The sequence below is a fragment of the Cervus canadensis genome, chromosome 11 (genome assembly GCF_019320065.1).
Source record: "Cervus canadensis isolate Bull #8, Minnesota chromosome 11, ASM1932006v1, whole genome shotgun sequence".
Classification (NCBI taxonomy): Eukaryota; Metazoa; Chordata; class Mammalia; order Artiodactyla; family Cervidae; genus Cervus; species Cervus canadensis.
Window position 1 is genome coordinate 26,616,306 of NC_057396.1, and position 22,988 is coordinate 26,639,293.

General features: G+C 41.6%; 1 non-coding gene across 1 annotated transcript; it reads right to left on the reverse strand.

Moving 5' to 3' along the window:
- Positions 1-19,231: 19,231 nt before the first annotated feature.
- Positions 19,232-19,335, reverse strand: LOC122450645. Its single transcript, XR_006272151.1, has one exon. It is a non-coding gene; the product is annotated as a U6 spliceosomal RNA (small nuclear RNA).
- Positions 19,336-22,988: the final 3,653 nt, after the last annotated feature.

Below are 22,988 nucleotides of genomic sequence, written 5' to 3' on the forward strand. Positions count from 1 at the left end.
CCAAAGATGTCTTTTAGAGCTTTTAAAAAATCTAGAATCCAGTCAAGGATTGCATGTCAGCCAGTCAGTCCAGTCACTCGGTCATGTCTGACTCTTTTCAACCCTATGGACTGGAGCACGCCAGGCCTCCATGTAAATCACCAACTCTCAGAGTTTACTCAAACTCATGTCCATCGGATCAGTGATGCCATACAACCATCTCATTCTCTGTCATCCCCTTCTCCTCCTGCCTTCAATCTTTCCCAGAATCAGGGTCTTTTCCAATAAGTCAGTTCTTCACATCAGGTGGCCAAAGTATTGGAGTTTCAGCTTCAGCATCAGTCCTTCCAATGAATATTCAGGACTGATTTCTTTTAGGATGGACTGGTTGGATCTCCTTGCTGTCCAAGGGGCTCTCAAGAGTCTTCTCCAACACCACAGTTCGAAAGCATTAATTCTTCGGCACTCAACTTTCTTTATGGTCCAACCCTTACATCCATACATGACTACTGGAAAAACCATAGCTTTGACTAGATGGACTTTTGTTGCCAAAGTAATGTCTCTGCTTTTTAATATGCTGTTGGGTTGTTCATAGCTTTTTTTCCAAGGAGCAAGCATCTTTTAATTTCATGGCTGCAGTCACCATCTGCAGTGATTTTGGAGCCCCCCAAAATGAAGTCTGTCACTGTTTCCCAATCTATTTGCCATGAAGTGATGGGACCAGATGCCATAATCTTACTTTTCTAAATGTTGTTTTTTAAGCCAACTTTTTCACTCTCCTCTTTCACTTTCATCAAGAGGCTCTTTAGTTTTTCTTCGCTTTCTGCCATAAGGATAGTGTCATCTGCATATCTGAGATTATTGATATTTCTCCCAGCAATCTTGATTCCAGCTTGTGCTTCATACAGTCTGGGATTTTGCATGATGTATTCTGCATTTAAGTTAAATAAGCAGGGTGACAATATACAGCCTTGACATACTCCTTTCCCAACTTGGAACCAGTTCATTGTTCCATGTCTGGTTCTAACTGTTGCTTCTTGACCTGCATACAGATTTCTCAGGAGGGAGGTCAGGTGGTCTGCTATTCCCATCTCTAGAATTTCTCACAGTTTATTAAGATCCACACAAAGGCTTTAGCGCAATGAAGCAGAAGTAGATGTTTTTCTGGAATCCTCTTGCTTTTTCCATGATCCAGTGGATGTTGGCAATTTGATCTCTGGTTCCTCTGCCTTTTCTAAATCCAACTTAAACATCTGGAAATTCTCAGTTCACATACTTTTGAAAACTGGCTTCGAGAATTTTGAGCATTACTTTGCTAGCATGTGAGATGAGTGCAATTGTGTGGTAGTTTGAACAGTCTTTGGCATTGCCTTTCTTCAGTATTGGTATGAACACTGACCTTTTCCAGTCCTGTGGCCACTGCTGAGTTTTCCAAATTTACTGGCATACTGAGTGCAGCAGTTTGACAGCATCATCTTTTAGGATTTGAAATAGCTCAGCTGGAATTCCATCACCTCCACTAGCTTTGTTCATAGTGATGCTTCCTAAGGCCCACTTGACTTTGAAATCCAGGATGTCTGGCTCTAGGTGAGTGATCACACCATTGTGGTTATCTGGGTCATTAAGATCTTTTTTGTACTGTTCTTCTGTGTATTCTTGCCACCTCTTCTTAATATCTTCTGCTCCTGTTAGGTCCACACCATTTCTGTCCTTTATTGTGCCCATCTTTGCATGAAATGTTCCTTTGGGATCTATAATTTTCTTGAAGAGGTCTCTAGTCTTTCCCATTCTATTCTTTTCCTCTATCTCTTTGCAATGATCACTTAGGAAGGCTTTCTTATCTCTCCTTGCTATTCAAAGCTAGTGGAGGTGATGGAATTCCAGTTGAACTATTTCAAATCCTAAAAGATGATGCTGTCAAACTGCTGCACTCAATATGCCAGTAAATTTGGAAAACTCAGCAGTGGCCAAAGAATTGGAAAAGGTCAGTCTTCATTCCAATCCCGAAGAAAGGCAATGTCAAAGACTGTTCAAACTACCACACAATTGCACTCATCTCACATGCTAGCAAAATAATGCTGAAAATTCTCCAAGCCAGGTTTCAAAAGTATGTGAGCTGTGAACTTCCAGATGTTTAAGTTGGATTTAGAAAAGGCAGAGGAACCAGAGATCAAACTGCCAACATCCACTGGATCATGGAAAAAGCAAGAGAGTTCCAGAAAAACATCTACTTTTGCTTTATTGATTATGCCAAAGCATTTGACTGTGTGGATCACAACAAACTGTGGAAAATTCTTCAAGAGATGGGAATAGCAGACCACCTGACCTCCCTCCTGAGAAATCTGTATGCAGGTCAAGAAGCAACAGTTAGAACTGGACAAGGAATAACAGATTGGTTCCAAATCGGGAAAGGAGTATGTCAAGGCTGTATATTGTCACCCTGCTTATTTAACTTAAATGCAGAATACATCATGCAAAATCCCAGACTGTATGAAGCACAAGCTGGAATCAAGATTGCTGGGAGAAATATCAATAATCTCAGATATGCAGATGACACTATCCTTATGGCAGAAAGCGAAGAAAAACTAAAGAGCCTCTTGATGAAAGTGAAAGAGGAGAGTGAAAAAGTTGGCTTAAAAAACAACATTTAGAAAAGTAAGATTATGGCATCTGGTCCCATCACTTCATGGCAAATAGATTGGGAAACAGTGACAGACTTCATTTTGGGGGGCTCCAAAATCACTGCAGATGGTGACTGCAGCCATGAAATTAAAAGATGCTTGCTCCTTGGAAAAAAAGCTATGAACAACCCAACAGCATATTAAAAAGCAGAGACATTACTTTGGCAACAAAAGTCCATCTAGTCAAAGCTATGGTTTTTCCAGTAGTCATGTATGGATGTAAGGGTTGGACCATAAAGAAAGTTGAGTGCCGAAGAATTAATGCTTTCGAACTGTGGTGTTGGAGAAGACTCTTGAGAGCCCCTTGGACAGCAAGGAGATCCAACCAGTCCATCCTAAAAGAAATCAGTCCTGAATATTCATTGGAAGGACTGATGCTGAAGCTGAAACTCCAATACTTTGGCCACCTGATGTGAAGAACTGACTTATTGGAAAAGACCCTGATTCTGGGAAAGATTGAAGGCAGGAGGAGAAGGGGATGACAGAGAATGAGATGGTTGTATGGCATCACTGATTCGATGGACATGAGTTTGACCAAGCTCTGGGAGTTGGTAATGGACAGGAAAGCCTGGCGTGCTGCAGTCTGTGGGGTCGCAAAGCGTCAGACATGACTGAGCAACTGAACTGACTGACTGGAGTCTTAGTATTAGCGAAGTATGGACAGTAAATTATCTGAAAGATATCAACAACACTGTGGACTTGCCTTCCACAATGAAGTAGAAAGTCATGATGGAGAAGGCGATGTGTCTGGAGATAATGGTGGGGATGAGGAGGAAGAGGATTCTCCTGACTCTGAAAGTCCAGATGATTCTGAAAGTGACTCACAGTCAGAGAAACAAGAATTTGCTGAAGAACTCCAAGCTACTGACAGCCTTAATGAAATGGAGAATCCTCAAAACAAAAAAGATGCTTAAAGCAACTATAAAATGATGTTGGTTAAATTCAGTCATTCAAAGCTCCCAGTTAGTCTTTGTATTAAAAGTAGAACTTCCCTGTTGGTCCAGTGGTAGAGTCTGTCATATGTTCAGAATGATATGATCCCAAGCAGGCTTTGTATAATTTGAATTATATTGTACATTAGATGTTTTATAAAATTTGGCCAATTTTTACAGAAGAAATTATTTCTCTGATTCAGTTCAGTTTAGTTGCTCAGTCATGTTCGATTCGTTGCAACTCCATGCACACCAGGCCTCCCTGTCCATCACCAACTCCCAGAGTCCACTCAAACCCATGTCCATCGAGTCAGTGATGCCATCCAGCCATCTCATCCTCTGTCGTCCCCTTCTCCTCCTGCCCCCAATCCCTCCCAGCATCATGGTCTTTTCCAATGAGTCAACTCTTCGCATGAGGTGGCCAAAGTATTGGAGTTTCAGCTTCAGCATCAGTCCTTCCAATGAACACCCAGGACTGATCTCCTTTGGTTCTATCTATGTAAAACTAGCATTTTTTTTTTTTTTTTTTTTGGCTGTGCTGCAGAGCTTGTGGAATCTTAGTTCCTCTAACAGGAATTGAACCCGGGCCACGGCAGTGAAAACCTGGAATCCTAATCACTAGACCATCAGGGAACCTCCCAAAACTAGATATTTAAAAAAGTAATATTAGTGACCAAATTTAATTTTCTTCCTAAGGCCTAAATAAAAAAGAAATGAGTTTCTATTAAAGAAAGAAAAGGAAGAGAAAGAAAGAAAGATGAAGTAGGAAATGGCAACCCACTCTGGTATTCTTGCTTGGAAAATTCCCTGGACAGAGAAGCCTAGTGGACTGCAGGCCATGGGGTCACAAAGAGTCAGACTAAGCAAGCACACAAAATCAATGTTTCAAAACACTTTATTACCTGTTTCAGTCCATTTGAGTTTAGTTTGAGGATGTAGATGCCACTTTTAAAAGGAGATATAATAAACATGTTTTTAAAAAAAAGAAAAAGAAATTTTCATGACTTTAATATTTTTCAAAAGTCTAGGTCAGTTGCTTTTCAAGAATGTCCCTCATATGCATTTGTCTGCTTGTTTTTGCAATACGGATCCTGTTAAATAATTTTGGCAGAAGTGCTGTATAGATGGTGATGTGTCCTCAGTGGACCACATCAGGAGGCATGTGATAAATTTGATAATTTATAGTTAAAATGACACCCACCTGATTTCTATACCGTAGGAAGCTTTTGCTCTTTGTAATTAGTAATCTATGGGACCATACTTTGATACTACAGATGTATCCTCCTGTTTCAACAATTTTTCACCCAGTGGTTTCAGCATCCATTGATGATTCTTGCCTGAATCATTCATTAATATGGGTGGTTGCAAATTGGAGGTTTTCTCATTCTATCATTCTTATTGTATTTATGTTAGTAGTCTCCTGTAAAGACTTTGTCCCCCTCCTCCAACCTTGAAAAGATTAGGATCAATGTGGATTCACAGGTTTTTGTATTTGCTGTATTTTATTCCATGCTACCGTTATCTATGTCATGCCATGTGGTGCCAAGTCACTTCAGTCGTATCTCTTTGGGACCCTATGGACTGTAGAGTGCCAGGCTCCTCTGTCCATGGGATTCTCCAGGCAAGAATACTGGAGTGGGTTGCTATGCCCTCCTCCAGGGGATCTTCCCGACCCAGGGATCGAACCCATGTTTCCTAGGGCTCCCGCACTGTGGGTGGATTCTTTACTGCTGAGCCACTGGGGAAGTCCACCATTATTTTTATTAATGCTCAAATTGTCCCACATTTGGCCAGAAGAAGCCCCATTTCTTTTTAACTTTTCAATTTTCTTCATATTATACATTATCTTTAGAGCAAATTTGGAAAACACCAAAAAGAAGTTTTAAATACTAGCTGATGATTGTCATGTAAAATTGAGTGTTTCTATTTTTGCTCTTTTCTATATACGTACACATGTATACCTTAGCATATATAAACATAATCCTATAATTTTTCCTATTGAGTTGAAATTGCCCATTTACTTGTTAGCCTCCCCAACTACATAAATTCCCTGAGTATGGATGATGGCCCCTTCACCACAGTGCCCAGATAGTATTTGATACAAAACACTACTGTCATAATCTTTAAATTGCTAGATGAACAGTTGCTCACACCATCTAAATACTTTTATATCTTGATTTTTTTTCCTATTATAACATAAACATGTTCTATAGAATTAAGAATTTTGAGCTAAGTGGAGTGAAACACAAAAAACTAAGAATCAGCTTGTGGGGATTCCCTGGTGGTCCAGCAGCTAAGAATCCTCCTTGCTAATGCAGGGGATGTGGGTTGGATTTCTGATGAGGGAACTAAGATTGCACATGCCAAGAGGTAACTCAGCCCAAGTGCCACAACTACTGAGCCTGTGTACTCTAGAGCCCATGCTCTGCAACAAGAGAAGCCCAAGAAAAGTCAGGAAAGGAAATAAGAAGATGACGTCCCCCCAGGTAAGCAGGTTTTATTAGATAGTAAAACCTAGTGTGAATAAGTGCAAATCATACTACATGCCTGAAAAATAACCTATGATTTTGATACAGCAAAAACATCAATCCTTTCCATATTCATTTGGAGTTTTTTGTTTGTTTGTTTCCTTTTTTTTGGGCCATGCTGCTTGCAAGATCTTAGTTCCCTGACCAGGGATTGAACGCAGGTAGTGAAAGGACGAAGTCCCAACTGCTACATAATCAGAGAATCCCCTTCATTTGAGGTTTTTTTTTTTTTTTTCATTTATTTTTATTAGTTGGAGGCCAACCATTTCACAACATTGCACTGGGTTTTGTCATACACTGACATGAATCAGCCATGTAGTTACATCCCCATTTGAGGTTTTAAAAGCGATTTCAATCCAATCAAAATGCCCAATAGGACTTCTTGGAAACTGGGCAAAATTATTTTAGAGATCATCTGGGAGAATAAAAAATATCAGAGTAAGAAACTCGACAAATTAAAAAGAGTAAAGAGGAGAATTTCCACTGCCAAACATTAGCAATTGAAAGGATATGGTAATTATGTGGTGTAGAGCATAGCCAGGCCATTTTGTTTTTTTTTTAATTTGGCTGTGCCAGGTCCTAGTTGTGGTATGCAGGGATCTTCACTGCAGTGCACAGGCTTCTCCCTACTTGTGGGCTCAGTAGTTGTGGCACTCTGGCTTAATTGCCTCAAGGCATGTGGGATCTTAGTTCCTCTACCAGGGTTTGAACCAGCATCCCCTGCATTGGAAGGCGGATTCTTAGCCCCTGGACCACCAAGGAAGTCACTAGCCAGACATTAAAAAGGAACAACATGTCCTAGCAGCCTTCACATGTGTAATTTAAACCATGATAAATCAATTGGGGGGAGGTAATTAATTAATGGTGTAAGATTATTGTTTAGTTATTTAGGGAAAAAATCCGTTTAGATATCTGTTGCAAACCACACACAGAATAAACTCCAGACAAACAGTGCCATTGAAGAAATGGACTTCCCTATAGCTCAGATGGTAAAGAATCTGCCTGCAATGCAGAAGACCTGGTTTCAATCCATGGGTCAGGAAGATCCCTGGAGAAGGCAATGGCAATCCACTCCAGTATTCTTGCCTGGAGAATCCCATGGACAGAGGAGCCTGGTGGGCTACAGTCCATGGGGTCACAAAGAGTCGGACACGACTAAGTGACTAACACACATATTGAAGAAAATGAAACCGATAAATTGGTTTCTGGGTGAGATAGTGTGAAGAAATCACCAAATAAAAGCACAATAGATTTGACAACATTGAAAAATAATAATAATAAAGATATTTATGATAAGATGCAAATATCAATAGCTGTTGGCTGCCAGGACCAACCCCAGCCCAGACTCAGAAATAGGAGGGCAGCTGGTGGATCTGTCAAATTAATATCAAAAATGGAGGCATTCCAGGAAAGATGGATAATAAGATCCTGTGTGTGTTTGGAGTAGGGATGGAGGATGGTAGAAGGCAGCCCAGAGTGACAGGGACCATGAACTGTGGATAGGAGGCAAAGTAGGACAGAGTTTTTAGATCCTCAACTCTTTCCCTCAGCATTATTCTGGCTGGTCCTTTGAGATCCCCTGTCTATGCGTACAGGCAGATAGGGCTTCCCTGGTGGCTCAGGGGTAAAGAATCCACCTGCAAATCAGGAGATATGGAGTTTGATCCCTGGCTTAGGAAGATCTCATGGAGAAGGAAATAGCAACCCACTCCAGTATTCTTGCCTGGGAAATCCTATGGACAAAGGAACCTGGCGAGCTACAGTCCATGGAGCTGCAAGAGTCAGACACAACTTAGTGACTTAGCAACAGGCAGACTAGCTGGATCCTAGCATTTAATTCACCACCTCAAAATCTGAATAACAAAATGATTCTAAGTGAGGAAAAGAGCTCATCAAAAGGCAGTTGTACTGCCCTGGATAATTTTAACGTCTCTCCTTCACATCTCATACCCTCCTCCGAATACAAGCCTGCTTCACCAAAGGGGGCCTGTGCTAGCAACCAGAATGTTTGCCCTTTCTCACGAGTCACACACGGAAGTAGCAAATATCCCTAGGGAAATATGAGTTCAAGGGGGCAAAGTCTAGTGAAAAACCACTATAAGAATAAATTTTTTAAAAAAAATTAGGTAAAACAGGGCCTCCCTGGTGGCTCAGTGGTAAAGAATCCGCCTGTCAAAGCAGGAGACACAAGTTCGATCCCTGATCCAGGAAGATCCCACATGCTGTGGAGCAACTAAGCCAGTGTGCTGCAGTTGTTGAGCCTTGCTCTGCAACAAGAAGCACCACAGTGAGAAGCCCACACACTGCAACTAGGGAGTAGCACCCCCTTACCCAAACTAGAGGAAGGCCTGTGCAGCAATGAAGACAGCACAGCCAAAAATAAATAAATAAGCACCAAAAAGTAGATAAAGCAAATTGAGGGACTTTCCTGGTGAACCAGTGGTTACAGCTTTCCTTTCCAATACAGGTGGTGCGGGTATGGGTTGGATCCCTGGTTGGGGAGCTGAGATCGCACGTGCCTCTGGGCCAAAAAAATAAACCATAAAACAGAAGCAATATTATAGCAAATTCAATAAAGACTTAAAAAATAAATAAGATAGAACAAATTGAACAGCCTATAAGAGACAACCCACTCCAGTATTCTTGCCTGGAGAATCCCATGGACAGAGGAGCCTGGTGGGCTACAGTCCATGGGGTCACAAAGAGTCGGACATGACTGAAGCGACTTAGCACGCACATAAGAGACAAGGCAGACTGGTGGGCCAAGAAGCTAAAATCAACATATTAAATAGTCTCAAAAAGATAAAGCAGACTCATGAAAGTATGAGGAAAAGCAAGAAGTCATCAAGGATGTTTTGCTTTGAGTAACATCAGACTAGCTTATTTCAGACTAATCTTCCCACCAGTAACAAATAGAAAAGCTGGTCAAAATATAAAATATTAATAGGTGTTTGAAGGTGTCAGAGAGCTACCAAAGGGGCAAGGTATCAATTAGCTTTTGCAATTAGCTATTATTATAGAACAAAATCACCCCAAAACTTAATTGTTTAAAACAATAATAAGAATTTTATTATGGCTCACAAGTCCATGGGGTAGTTGGGACACCTGGACAGTTCTGCTGATCCAGGTTAGGCTCAGGGGACATGTCTGCAGTCAGGAGGTGACTTGGCTGGTGTCTAGTTGATTTAAGATGGACTCAGGTGAGATAGTCTCTTTCTCTTCCATGTGGTCTTGCATATCCCAGCAGAGCAGCTTCGGTTTGTTCTCATGGCAATTCTTGCTGCAGGGGTCTGAGGCCGAACTGAAGCATGCCAACCTCTTAAGGAGGCTTAGTTCCAGAAATGGCACAATATTGCTTCTGTCATCTTCTATTGGCCAAAGCAGACAATTCAGTTCAGTTCAGTTCAGTCACTCAGTTGTGTCCAACTCTTTGCGACCCCATGAACTGCAGCACACCAGGCCTCCCTGTCCATCACCAACTCCCAGAGTCCACCCAAACCCATGCCCATCGAGTCGGTGATGCCATCCAACCATCTCATCCTCTGTCATCCCCTTCTCCTCCTGCCCTCAATCTTTCCCACCATCAGGGTCTTTTCAAATGAGTCAGCTCTTCGCATCAGGTGGCCAAAGTATTAGAGTTTCAGCTTCAACATCAGTCCTTCCAATGAACACCCAGGACTGATATCCGTTAGGATGGACTGGTTGGATCTCCCTGCAGTCCAAGGGCCTCTCAAGAGTCTTCTCCAATACCACAGTTCAAAAGCATCAATTCTGCAGTGCTCAGCTTTCTTTATAATCCAACTCTCACATCCATACATGACCACTGGAAAAACCATAGCCTTGATTAGACGGACCTTTGTTGGTAAAGCAATGTCTCTGCTCTTTAATATGCCATCTAGGCTGGTCATAACTTTCCTTCCAAGGAGTAAGCGTCTTTTAATTTCATGGCTGCAATCACCATCTGCAGTGATTTTACACCACCCAAAATTCAAGGGATGGGGAAAGTCTCCGCCTCTTGATGAAAGGAGTTGCAAAATCACGTTGCAAAAGTTGTAGATAGGGACTTCCTCAGTGCTCCAGTGGTTAAGAATCCGCCTCGAAGTGCGGGCGACCAGGGTTTGATCCCCTGGTCAGAGAACTAAGATCCCACATGCCTTGAAGCTACTGAACCCACCTGCCCTGGAGCCCCTGTGCCACCACTAGAGAGTCCGTGCACTGCGACCAAAGAAGCCACGTGAAGCAACAAAGATCCCACATGCCACGCCTAAAGACCCGACACAGCCAAATAAATAAACGAAAAGTTGTAGATGAAGGACTAGAGTCATTTCTTCTAACTGATCTGCCACAGAGGTCAAGATCCCAGAGTGAAGAGAAGCCCAAAGAAGTGAACCCAGCATTTGGTGCTGTTTGTCTCACAAAGGATTGCTTTTGCAATCCAAGTGAAACTGTGGAGAGGAAGGGAAGCTAGTCCCTACTCTTGGAAGTCGAGGATTTGGGGGACAAGAATTGAAGTTTAAGGCCATCAAGGAGAAGGCAGCCTGAAAACCTGCCCAGGCATTAACCTGGAGCACCTAAAGGATTGCATTCTGGGAATAAGGGTCAACATGAAATACCACAACCTTCACAAAGATGACAGTATAATTGGGGGTTCCCTGGTGGCCCAGTGGTTAGGATCCCAGGCCTTCACTGCCATGGCCAGGGTTCAATCCCTGGTCAGGGGAGCTGCTATCCTGCAAGCCACCTGCCATGGCCAAATTAAATTAAAAATTAAATTATTAATTTAATAAAAATAAATTAATAATTAATTAAAAATTAAAGTCCTGTCAAATCAGCTCAAATCCTGGGTTTTTCAAAGTATTACCTTTGAATTCTTCAAGATCTTTTGCGGTAGGGAGGTCAAAACTATCTTTATAATAATAGTGAGGTGTAATTTGCCCTTTTTTACCATATTAATATCTGCACTGGTGGTAAAAAAGCAATGGAAAATTAAGCTGCTGCCCCCTTGGCATGAATCATGCAGTGACATCAAACCACACTAGTAATCATTGTTTTCTCCACCACTGCACAAAGTTAAAAAAAAGAAAAGAGACAAAAGTCAGTTTCACTTAAGGCTGTCCTTGATGAAGCAGGAAAACTCATTAATTTTATTAATTTTGAACTCCTAAGTACACATCTTTTTAATATTTTGTGTGATGAAACGTGAAGTATGCCTGAAACACTTCTGCTGCCTCTGGAAGTACCATGGTTGTCCAAGGAAATGCATCTTTGCAGTTGTTTGAGTTGTGAGCTGAATTAGCCTCTTATTCAAAGAAACATGCTTTTTACCTGAAATAACAAGTGAGAAAGAAGCTATGGTTATCTAGACTTCAGGCATTTGGCAAACATTTTCCCCAAAATGAACAAAGTAACCCTGTCACTGAGAGAGTCAATTCCTAGGCAGGTTGATAAGAAGTCTGGGGGTCCCCGAGGAGAGGGGAGTCTGGGGTTCTCAAGGAGGAAGGAAGGACAAGCTCTTTTTTTTTTTTTTCCTCTACATTCCTTAGTCTTAGTCACAAGAAACGTTTTTTTTCTTTAAGCCGGGAACTGATGATTAAACAACAAACAGCTCAGTTTAAACTCTATACTAGGGATTATATAACAACAATGTATCCTGCTTGAGGACAGTTTCTCCTTCCTGAAAAACTTCTGACTAATCCTGATATTTTAGGATATATCCCATAATATGGTATATTATGGGAGTGGGTCTGATAGGATCTTTCTATTTTAAAATTCTAATCCTGTTATCCTAAAATGTAAATTGTGGGAGTGGGTCTGGTAAAATTTTTACAACCTTGAGACATTCTTTTGATTTATTGTAATAACTAATTTAAAAAGTATATAATTCCCTTGCTAAAGACTAGCAGGGGGGCACTCTCCTCTCCCCTTCTGATGTCTATGTCAGAAGCTTTCTCTCTCCCTTTTCATACTTCAATAAAACTCTGCTACACAAAAGCTCTTGAGTGATCAAGCCTGGTCCCTAGTCCCAAAGCTAAATCTTCTTCTTCTCCAGGAGATCACGAATCCGACACTGTTCACTGTAAGCTATCATCATTTCAAGGAAAACAACTGATAGTATTTGTGGCCAACAATAAAGTTTGAGCTTGACAACTTCCCACCATCTTAACATATTTCTAATAAGGTTGGTGGTGTATTATCAGAATCATTTTTTGGTATCGTGTCATTAAATGCACTAACATTTGAAGATCTGTGTAATTCAGTGAACCAACACTTTCCAAATTACCAATGCATGATATCAAAAAAAATATCATGCAGGGGTAAAAAAAATCCCTTCAAAGTGCAAAATAGGTCAGTAGGTTTTTAACTTGATAAGATATGAAAAGTTCCTGAGTTGGTTTCTGATTCCACATTGCAACTAATCTTTAAGAAACTGCCACTTGTCTAATTTAGTGTAAACCAAAAAAAGAATATTCACAACTGTCTGAAAAGGCTATTATTAAACAACTTCTCCTTTTCCAACTACATATCTGTATGAAGCTGGAGGTTCTTCCTATATTTCAACCAAAATAGCAGGGGTGGCAGCTGAATGCTGAAGCAGGTGTGAGGACAGTGGTCTTGTTTCAAACCAGACATCAAAGAGATTCACAAAAATGGTGCAAAACAACCCCGCTGTCCTCAAAATTCTTTCTTTCTTTCTTTTATTAGTTTCCCAACTAGGGATTGAACCTAGGGTCCTCAGCAGTGAAAGCACAATTTTCTAACCACTGGATCACCAGGGAATTCCCTCATAATTCTGAAAATATAATTGTTTTTCGTAAGAATATGTCATTTACATTGACGTGGTAGTAGGTTTACTAGTGTTATTTTAATATTTATTTAAATTTATGTAATATTTATTGTTTAATAATATTTATGAATTATTGTCTGTGCTGGGTCATCACTGGGGCTCATGGGCTTTCTCTGGTTGTGGCTAGCGGGGCCAACTCTCTAGCTGCAGTGTCTGGTGCCTAGGCTTCTCACTGTGGCTGCTTCTCTTGTGGTGGAGCACCAGCCCCAGAGCACGCTGCCCTGCAGCATGTGGGATCCTCCTGGACCAGGAATGGAACCCGTGTCCCCTGCAAGGCGGGTAATCTCTGGACCACCAGGAAAGCCCTACTGTTATTTAAAATGTATTCGTAAGTAAATAGTCATTAAATTGTCTCTGTTTTAATCTTGTAATATGAAAAACATAAAAAGAGATAATCCACATACATAACAGCTTTTTGGAGTCCTCGATAATTTTTTACTTTTTTATTTGGGGGGCAACTCCCCCTCCTACTCCCCGTGTCCTGGCTAGCACTTTCTCTGACAACAGTTTAGGAAACACCTGAACTGAGCACTGCGCACGCCTGGGACCTCCACACTGCTCTGTGGGACATTAGGGGTGGGTTTCCAGTCGCTGGGCTCAGCGCTAAGTCTTGGCAGGAGCGGGGTAGCTGGCGTGGGTTGGGGCGGCTGCAGAAGGGCAGCCTGGCTGTCCCCTAGTAGAACTCCCCGTCTGTGCAGTGGATGACACTGTCCAACCCCCGGCACTTTGCCCTAGCTCTCTCTGCAGAAGGTAAGGATATCCTGGTATGGCGAGCGCTTTTTTTTTTTTTTTTTTCCTGTCCCAGATTTAACTTATTTTAAAATGTCTTTTATTTATTTACTTTTAATTGAAGGATAATTACAATATTGTGTTGGTTTCTGCCATACATCAACGTGGATCAGCCATAGGTATACACATGTCCCCTGCCTTTTGAGCCTCCCTCCCACCTCCCACCCCATCCCACCCCTCTAGGTTGTCGCTGAGCCCGGGTTCCAGTTTCCCGAGTCACACAGCAAATTCCCACTGGCTGTCTATTTTACATATGTTAGTGTAAAGTCTTTTTGCTAAGATCAAGTGTGGTATCTGTTCTTATCAGTTTTTTGGATCATTTCTAAGAAGGCAAAATGAACAAGCCATTTCCTCAGTTAACCTTAGTTTTGTGGCTGTGATGGTTTGAAAACTGTTTCTTGGCCTGGGTTGCTACTATATTTAGAGATAATTTGTTTTAGCTTTGACAGCTGAACTTATTATTATTTTCATAGGAATTTTATTGGCTAGAAAGGATAATTTGTGTTATTTTCCACTTGTCTTTGGCATATAAGAAGGAAATAAAAACCTGATGTTTACCTCACATATTTTTATTCAATCTGTCTCACACGTGAGAGTGAAATACATACTTAAAAAATAGAAAAAGAAAAGAAGGTAAAATGGTCCTGAGGTCACTGCGTTATGATCTTCCCCTACCCTTACAGTTATCTGTTTTCAAGTGACATGATTTTATATAGAGAAAACTCTAAAGACTCCACCAAAAAACCCCAAATCTGTTATCTCAATGAATTCTGTAAAGTTGCAGGATACGAAATTAATACTCAAAGCCAGTTTCTATACACTAACAAGAATTATCAGGAAAGAGGTTTTTTTTCCTTCAAAAAGCTTTGCTTCCATTTGGTGAGCTCCAGGGTGGTTAAAAACCTGTCTGGAAGTTGCAGGGAGAGGCTTAGGCAGAAGCCCTTATTCCGGGGAGATGCAGAGGGGCCCCTCAAAGGCTACTGAGCTTTGGGGGGCTACTCATAGGGCCTTTGGAAAGGATTCTCTGCCCATCTCAGCCCAGGGGCTGCCAGCCTTGCTGAGATTAGTCATGTGGCCACCGTCTTCCTGATGACTTTCACCTCTTTCTCTGTTACAGACAGAGTTCATGAAATCTTTAATCAGTAGAAATTGATAAGAGTCCAGGAAAAAAATTCAGCAAGACTTTATTGGGATTACAGCTGGAGGGAGCGAGAACAAGTCACCAGTGCCCTTGCTTACTCCCTGCGGTGGGGTCGGGGTAGCGGGGAGGCAGGCAGGAGGTGTAAGCTGGTCCCTTAAATGGGGGAGGGGAGGGCTTCCCTGGTGGCTCAGTGATAAAGAATCTGCCTGTCAGTGAAGGAGACACAGGTTCGATCCCTGGCCTGGGACGATCCCACATACTGCTGAGCAACTAAGCTCCTGCACCACAACTATTCAGCCTGGGAGCCACAACGACTGAGCCCACGTGCTGCAGCTACTGAAACCCAAGTGCCCAAGAGCCGGTACTCCGACACGAGAAGCCACTGCAGTGAGAACCTGCACACCACAACTAGAGAAAAGTCCGAGAAGCGATGAAGACCCAACACAGCCAAAAATAAATAAATGAAATTAATTAAATTTAAAAAAATCTGAAACCAGGATCCAATGCATTTGCCATTTGGCCATTAAAAAAAAATGTGGGGGAGGGGAGGGATGGGTCCCCTGTCGAGGTGGAGGGGTGGCTTGGGTGATCTGCCAACCCCTTGGTTATGCTGTGTGCAGGGCCTGACATCTCAGAAGTGGCAGTTGGGTTTTGATCTTTTTGTATCTTGTTCCTAATTTGCCCCAACTGTGGGAGAAGGAAATGGCAACCCACTCCAGTATTCTTGCCTGGAGAATCCCAGGGATGGGGGAGCCTGGTGGGCTGCCGTCTATGGGGTCGTACAGAGTCGGACACGACTGAAGCGACTTAGCAGCAGCAGCAGCAGCAGTGCATGTATGGTTGCTTTTAGTCCCTTATAGTTTCTTTGTATTCTGTTGCTGCAGAGATGTATTCAGTTGTCCAGGTGCAAGCACTGCAGTAAGGGTCCCAGTCCTGAGTCCCAGCCTGTCTCACCTCTAGGAAGCTCTTGTCCAGGTATGTGTGGGCAGAACTCAGGGCACGCAAATGCAGAAGAGCCTGGTTCAGTGTCTTCTCCAGGGCCTTGGTGGTTTCCATAGCCTCCAGGTCTTGCCTCACCCCTACTGGGCCAGCTTCTTTGAGTCCTGGAAGAGGGCGGAGCAGGTGAGTTGGTTTTGATCTTCTAAAGATGCTTGGAGCCCTCACAGTTCTTGACCAACTGGCAGAAAGAAGCAGCCCTGCAGAAAGAAGCAACAGCTGCACTGTTGCAGTTGAAGTAGAAGCCCGGAGGGGTAAGTGTAGAAGGCCAGAGACTCCCAGACGCTGGTTGACTGGATGGTGGGCCACAGTCTCTATGTCAGTGGGATAAATATGACAAATCTGGGAGCTCATGGTTGATGACAGTAAGGAGCCACCACACAAAACCCTGTTGGCTGGTCCTAGGGGTAGGGGATGGCCAAGAAGATAGTCCTAGAGGTGGTGACTGGAGAGGAGGTTACAGGATGGTCAGAGGCTGGAAGGAAAGCCCCTGGTCTGTTCTCACCAACTACTGCTGAAGCAAGAGGCAGATCTGCCTGACTGCTGGATGGGCTCCAAAAAAGAAATTAAGGACCTCCCCTAGTGGCATAGAGGGTAAAGAATCTGCCTGCAATTTGGGAGACCCAGGCTCAATCCCTGGGTTGGGAAGATCCCCTGGAGAAGGAAATGGCAACCCACTCCAGTATTCTTGCCTGGAGAATCCCATGGACAGCAGAGCCTGGCGGGTTACAGTCCATGGGGTTGCAAAGAGTGGGACATGACTGAGCGATTTCACTTTCTTTTCTTTCACTTTCTTTCTCGTGGCCCAGTGGTTAGGAATCTGCCCGCAACTGCAGGGGACACAGGCTTGATCCCTGGTCTGGGAAGATTCCACCTGCCACAAGGCAACTAAACCTTCATGACACAACTACAAAACCCACTTCTTCTAGAGCCCGTGCTCCGCAACAAGAGAAGCCACTTCAATGAGAAGCCTGTGCAGCACAACTAGAGAGCGGCCTCCACTCGCCACAGCTGGAGAAAGCCCATGCATAGCACAAAGACCCAACCCAGTCAAAAATAATATTTTTAAAAGGCTAAAAAGAAATTAACAATCCCATTTACAGTAGCATCAGAAAGAATATAATACTTAGGAATAAATTTAACTGAGGAGGTGAAATATCTGTATATTGAAAACTATAAAACATTTTTGAAAAACATTGAGGACACAAATGGGAAGATAGTCTGTGTCTGTAGATTGAAAGAATTAATAATGCTTAAAATGTTCATGTTACCCAAAGCTAGCTGCAAATTCAGTGCAATCCCTATAAAAATTCCAATGGCATTACTAACAGAAATAGAAAAACAATTCCAAAATTCATATGGAACCACAAAAGATCCCAAGTAGCTAAAATAATCTTGAGCAAGAAGAGCAAGTCTGGAAGTATCACATTTTCTGATTTTAAATTGTATTACAAAGCTAGGATAATCAGACTGTATGATACTGGCATTAAAAATAGACACATAAATCAATGAAACAGTATAGAGAACCCAGAAATTAACCCACATATATGCAGTCAACTGGGGTTTCTCCGGTGGCTCAGCAATAAAGAATCTGCCTGCAATACAGGAGACACAGGAGACTTGGGTTCGATCCCTGGATCAGGAAGATCCCCTGGAGGATCTTGGCAACCACTCCAATATTCTTGCCTGGAGAATCCCTTGGACAGAGGAGTTTGGCAGGCTACACTCCATGGTGTCACAAAGAGTCGGACACTGCTGAAGTGACTGAGCCCACGCGAATGCATACAGTCAACTAATTTGTGATGAAGGTGTCAAGAATACACAACGGGAGAAATCTCCTCAATAAATGGCATTTGGGAAATGAGATACCACATACAAAAAAATAAAATAAGACTTCTATCATACACCATACACAAAAGTCCACTCAAAAAGGATTAAAGAATTAAGCATAAGAGCTGAAGCTATAGTCCTCCTAGAGCAAAACACGGAAAAGCTCTTTGACATTGGTTGTGCCAATGTTTTTTTTTTTTCCTTTTCATTTGACACCAAAAGTGCAGGCACCTAAAGCAAAAATAAACAAATGAGATTACATCAAACTAAAAAGCTTCTACATGGCAAAGGAAACAACAACAACAACAACAAAAAAAAAAAATGAAAAGACAATGTACAGAATGAGAGAAAATATTTGCAAACCAGTAAGGATTAACCTTCAAAATATATAAGGAAACTTTTCCCAGTCAACAGCAAAAACTCCCCAAATATCCCAATTTAAAAATGGACAAAGGGGAGTTCTCTGGTGGTGCAGTAGTTAAGAAACCACCTTCCAATGCAGGGGACTCAGGTTCAGTCCCTGGTCGGAGAACTAAGATCCCACATGCTGCAGGGCAACTAAGCCCAAGCACCACAGCTAGAGCATCTGAATGGTGCAATTAAGACCTGGCACAGCCAAAAAGTATAAGGTTGAACTCAAAGTGGTGGCTGTCAGAGGCTACAGCATTGGGGAAATGGGGAGAGGTTGGTCGAAGGATATAACATGAACAAGTTCTGAGAATCTAATGATGTACTGCATGGTGACTATAGTTAATAACTAGTTTTGTACTTGAAACTTGCTAAGAGAGTAGATCTTAACTTACTTGATTTGGGAATCATTTCATAATACGTACATATATCAAATCATCACTTTTACACTTTAAATAATATTATACTTTTATTTGTAATACAGTTGACGTGTAACACAATTTTATTTGACAGTTATACTTCAATAAAACTGGGGAATACAATTTTAGGGGGAAAAAAAGGCAATTTTCCCCTACACAACCTACAATATCCAAAAGAACTTCCTCTCTCAAGGAGGATAACATCATCAAAAGCCTCAGATTATCTACAATTCTTTTTTTAAAAAACTATATATATATATATATATTTTATTATTTATTTATTTTATTTTTGGCTGCACTGGGTCTTTGTTGCTTTGCAAGGGCTTTCTCTAGCTGCGATAAGTGAAGGTTACCCTTTGTTGCAGTGAATGTGCTTCTCATTGATGTAGCTTCTCTTGTTGCCTAACACAGGCTCTGAGCATGCAGGCTTCAGTAGTTGTGGCACATGGGCTCAATAGAGTTTCCGGGCTCTAGAGCACGGGATCAGTAGTTTCAGCACATGGGCTTACTTGCTCTGTGGCAGGTGGGATCTTCCTGGACCAGGAATCAAACTCATGTCTCCTGCATTGGTAGGTGGATTCTTTACCACTGAGCCACCAAGGAAGCCCTAAGATTGTTTTTTTGTTTTTGTTTTAAATCCACACTTTTATTTATTTTCAAGAAGTTTAAATCCTCGAAGGGTACAAAAATATGGAATGCTTCACGAATTTGCGTGTCATCCTTGCGCAGGGGCCATGCTAATCTCTGTATCGTTCCAATTTTAGTATATGTGCTGCCGAAGCGAGCACCTAAGATTGTTTTTTTTTTTTTTTTTAAGATTGTTTTTAAATAAAATAAATTCAAAGAAAATAAAAGGAATCAGAAATAATAGCCGAAATTAAGGAAACAAAAAACAAACTATAATACAGTGTATCAAAGCTAGACTCTTTGAAAAACAAAAAACAGAGAATAGTCTGAAGATACTGATCAAGAAAAAACAGAAATAAGTCACTACTCCGCCCTACAAAATTTTCTCTCTATATATACCCCTTTTATAATATGACTGCTTACACAGAGCAAATTTAAAAAATAATAACACTAAAAAAATAAAAACAATAATAACACTAATTACACATATTTTAAAAATTCAGATATAATTCATATAGCACAAAATTCACTGTTTTATTTTTTAATGTGTATTCATTTATTTGGCCGCACCAGGTCTTATTTGTGGCATGTACGATATAGTTCCCCGACCCTGGACCCCCTGCATCAGGGACACAGAGTCTTAGCCACTGGACCACCAGGGAAGTCCTGTAATGTCTATTTTTGTTTAATTTTATTTTATAAAATTAACAAATTTTATAAACAAATTTTATAACAAAAATTAACAAATAAAACTATTTGTTTATTTGGCTGCATCTGGTCTTAGTTGGGGCACAGGGGATCTTCACTGCATTATGTGGGGTCTCTCCTGGCCGTACAGGGTCTCTAGTTGTGGCACATGGGCTTAGTTTCTCTGCTGGCACGCAGGATCTTTCTGGATCAGGGATGGAACTCACATCCCCCGCATTGCAAGGCAGATTCTTAGCCACTGGACCACCAGGGAAGTCCCCTTTAATGTCTGTTTTAAAGTTTAAATTGGTATTTAATAATAATAATAAATAATAATAATGAAATAATCCAGCTCTCTTTTGGTTACTATTTGCATGAAATATCATTTTCTGTATTTTCATTTTCAACCTATTTGTCTCTTTAAAGTGAGTCTTTTGTAAGCATATCATCAATTATTAAGATCCATAGTCATGCTGATTTTTCCATCAGTGCCTTAAGCTGTTCAAAATTGGTATCATCCTCTTAACAAAACAAATTCCTTCTTCTTAATTCCTCTACTTACCATCCCCATGTTGTTTTCTCTTTTTGTTTCAGAATTCTTAGTAACTGGCTAATGTTTCTTATATGCCAGTAATGTACAAATTTAATTATTGTAGGTTTTAAAAAATATTTATGTATTTATTTATTTGGCTGCACTGGGTCTTAGTTGCAGCACCCAGGATCTCTAGCTGTGGCATGTGGGACCTAGTTCCCTGACCAGGGATCAAACCCAGGACCCCTGCATTGGAAGGGCAGTCTTAGCCACTGGACCACCAGGGAAGTCATTATCTTTATAAGTGGTGGACAAGGGATTGATTTTTAATGCATAGAGAATTCTTAAAAATCATTAAGACCAACAACCTAATGGGAAAATGGACAAATGTTAGAGAACAAATGTCACCAAGAGGAGGAATATAAATGGTTCTTCAATTAGATGCTCAACCTCAATCATGAAATAAAATTGATGCCACTTTTCATCTACCAGGTTGGCAAAATTTTAATATTAATGCGGTGTTGGTTTTAGAAATCATTCAAGCTTGCGTCTCATCTTCCTTTAAAAAGGCAAGAAATACCAAAGCTGAAAGATTTGTCTCAGGAATAGCCAGGAGCCCAGTTCCAAGAACCCATTTTCTTAATCAGTGAACAGCGCTGCTTCCCACACACATTAGCAAAGAATTGAAAGAAAATACTACGAGAATTTATATCAGGGCTGCTCAGTGTCAGTACTATTGACATTTGCATGCATGTGCACTCAGTCACTCAGCCATGTCTCACTTTTTGTGAACCCATGGACTATAGCCCACTAGGCTCCTCTGTCCATGGGATTCTCCAGGCAAGAATACTGGAGTGGATTGCCATTTCCTCCTCCAGGGGATCTTCCCAACCCAGGGACTGAACCTGCGTCTTCTTCATTGGCGAGCTGGTTCTTTACCAATGAGGCACCTGGGAAGGCCCTATTGACTTTTAGGGCTGAGTAATTCTTTTTCTTCTCTGTTTATTTATTTGGCTGCATCTGGTCTTAGTTTCAGCACTTGGGGTCTTTCCACGAAGGGCACAGACTCTGTACCTGCAGTGTACAGGCTTCGTTGCTCTGAGGTCTGTGGGATTTTATTTCCCTGACCAGAGATGTGTCCCCTGCATTGCACGGTGGATTCTTTACCACTGGACCACCAGAGAATTCCCCAGGGCTGGGTAATTTTTTGTAGTGGGGGGCTGTTCTGTGCATTGCAGGATGTTTTAGTCGCATCCTTGACATCTTTTCATTAGAAATCCTCACTCCTCTCCCCAGTTACAACAGCCCAAAGTACCTTCAGACATTACCAACTGCCCCCTGGCAAAACTCCTGATAACCGTTGCCTTAAATATTCCTGCCTTTTTAATGTAACCTAAGAGATCATGAATACAACCTTATGTCTGAATCCTGTTGTCTATAGTCCTGAGAAGCAGAAACACTAAGTATGCAATAATAGAGGAAAAGATTCCATAAACCATGTATATCTAGTCAGAGGACTGCAAAGTTGTTGATGATGCCCGCCTGATGATGGAAACTAGAGGGAAAAAAAAAATCAACCCTGCAGAAAAATGGCTATTTAAAAATTGAGAACTGGACTTGCTTGGTGGCACAGAGGATAAGAATCCACCTGCCAACAAGAGGGACACGTGTTTCATCCCTGGTCCAGGAAGAGTTCACATGTGGAAGAGCAACTGAGCCTGTTTGCCACAACTACTGAGCCCACGTACACCAACTACTGAACCCCATGTACCCAGAGCCTGTGCTCCACAAGAGAAGCCACCACAGTGGGACGCTTGCACGCTGCAACTAGAGAAAGTCCACCAGAGCAACTAAAACCCACTGCAGCCTAAATAAGTAAATAAAATTATTTTAAAAAATAAGAATATATTAAAAATTGCTAATACCATGGTCATGATGTTAACTTTAAATATATACATATTATAATTACATACTCAAATGAATAGAAAACTTAAAACCTGAACACAAATGTTTAAAGCAGCTTTATTCATAATTGCCAAAATTTGAAAAAGCAACCCAGATGTCCGTTAGTAGGTGAATGTTTAAATTATGATACATCTGGACAATGCAACACTGCTGCTGCTGCTGCTGCTAAGTCGCTTCAGTTGTGTCCGACTCTGTGCGACCCCATAGACAGCAGCCCAACAGGCTCCACCGTCCCTGGGATGCAACACTAGTCAGTGCTAAAAAGACACTGTCAAGCCACGAAAAGACAATGAGGAACCTTAAATGCATATTACTAAGTGAAAGGAACCAACCTGAAAAGAACACTATGTCCCATAGGACTCCCAACTACATGGCATTCTGGAAAGGGCAAAACTATGGAAACAGTAAAAAGATCTGTGGTTGCCAGGAGTTATAAAGGGGAGGGAGGGATGAATCTGCAAGGCACAGAGGATTTTTAGGACGCTGAGTACCCTGTATGCTATGTGATAGACCACAGATTGTAATATTTATGATAATAGTTCATAGATAGTAACAAACCACCTGCTCCGGTGTGGGATGTTGATGCTGGGGTTGGCTGGGCATGTATGGGGCCAGAGGGTATATGGGAAC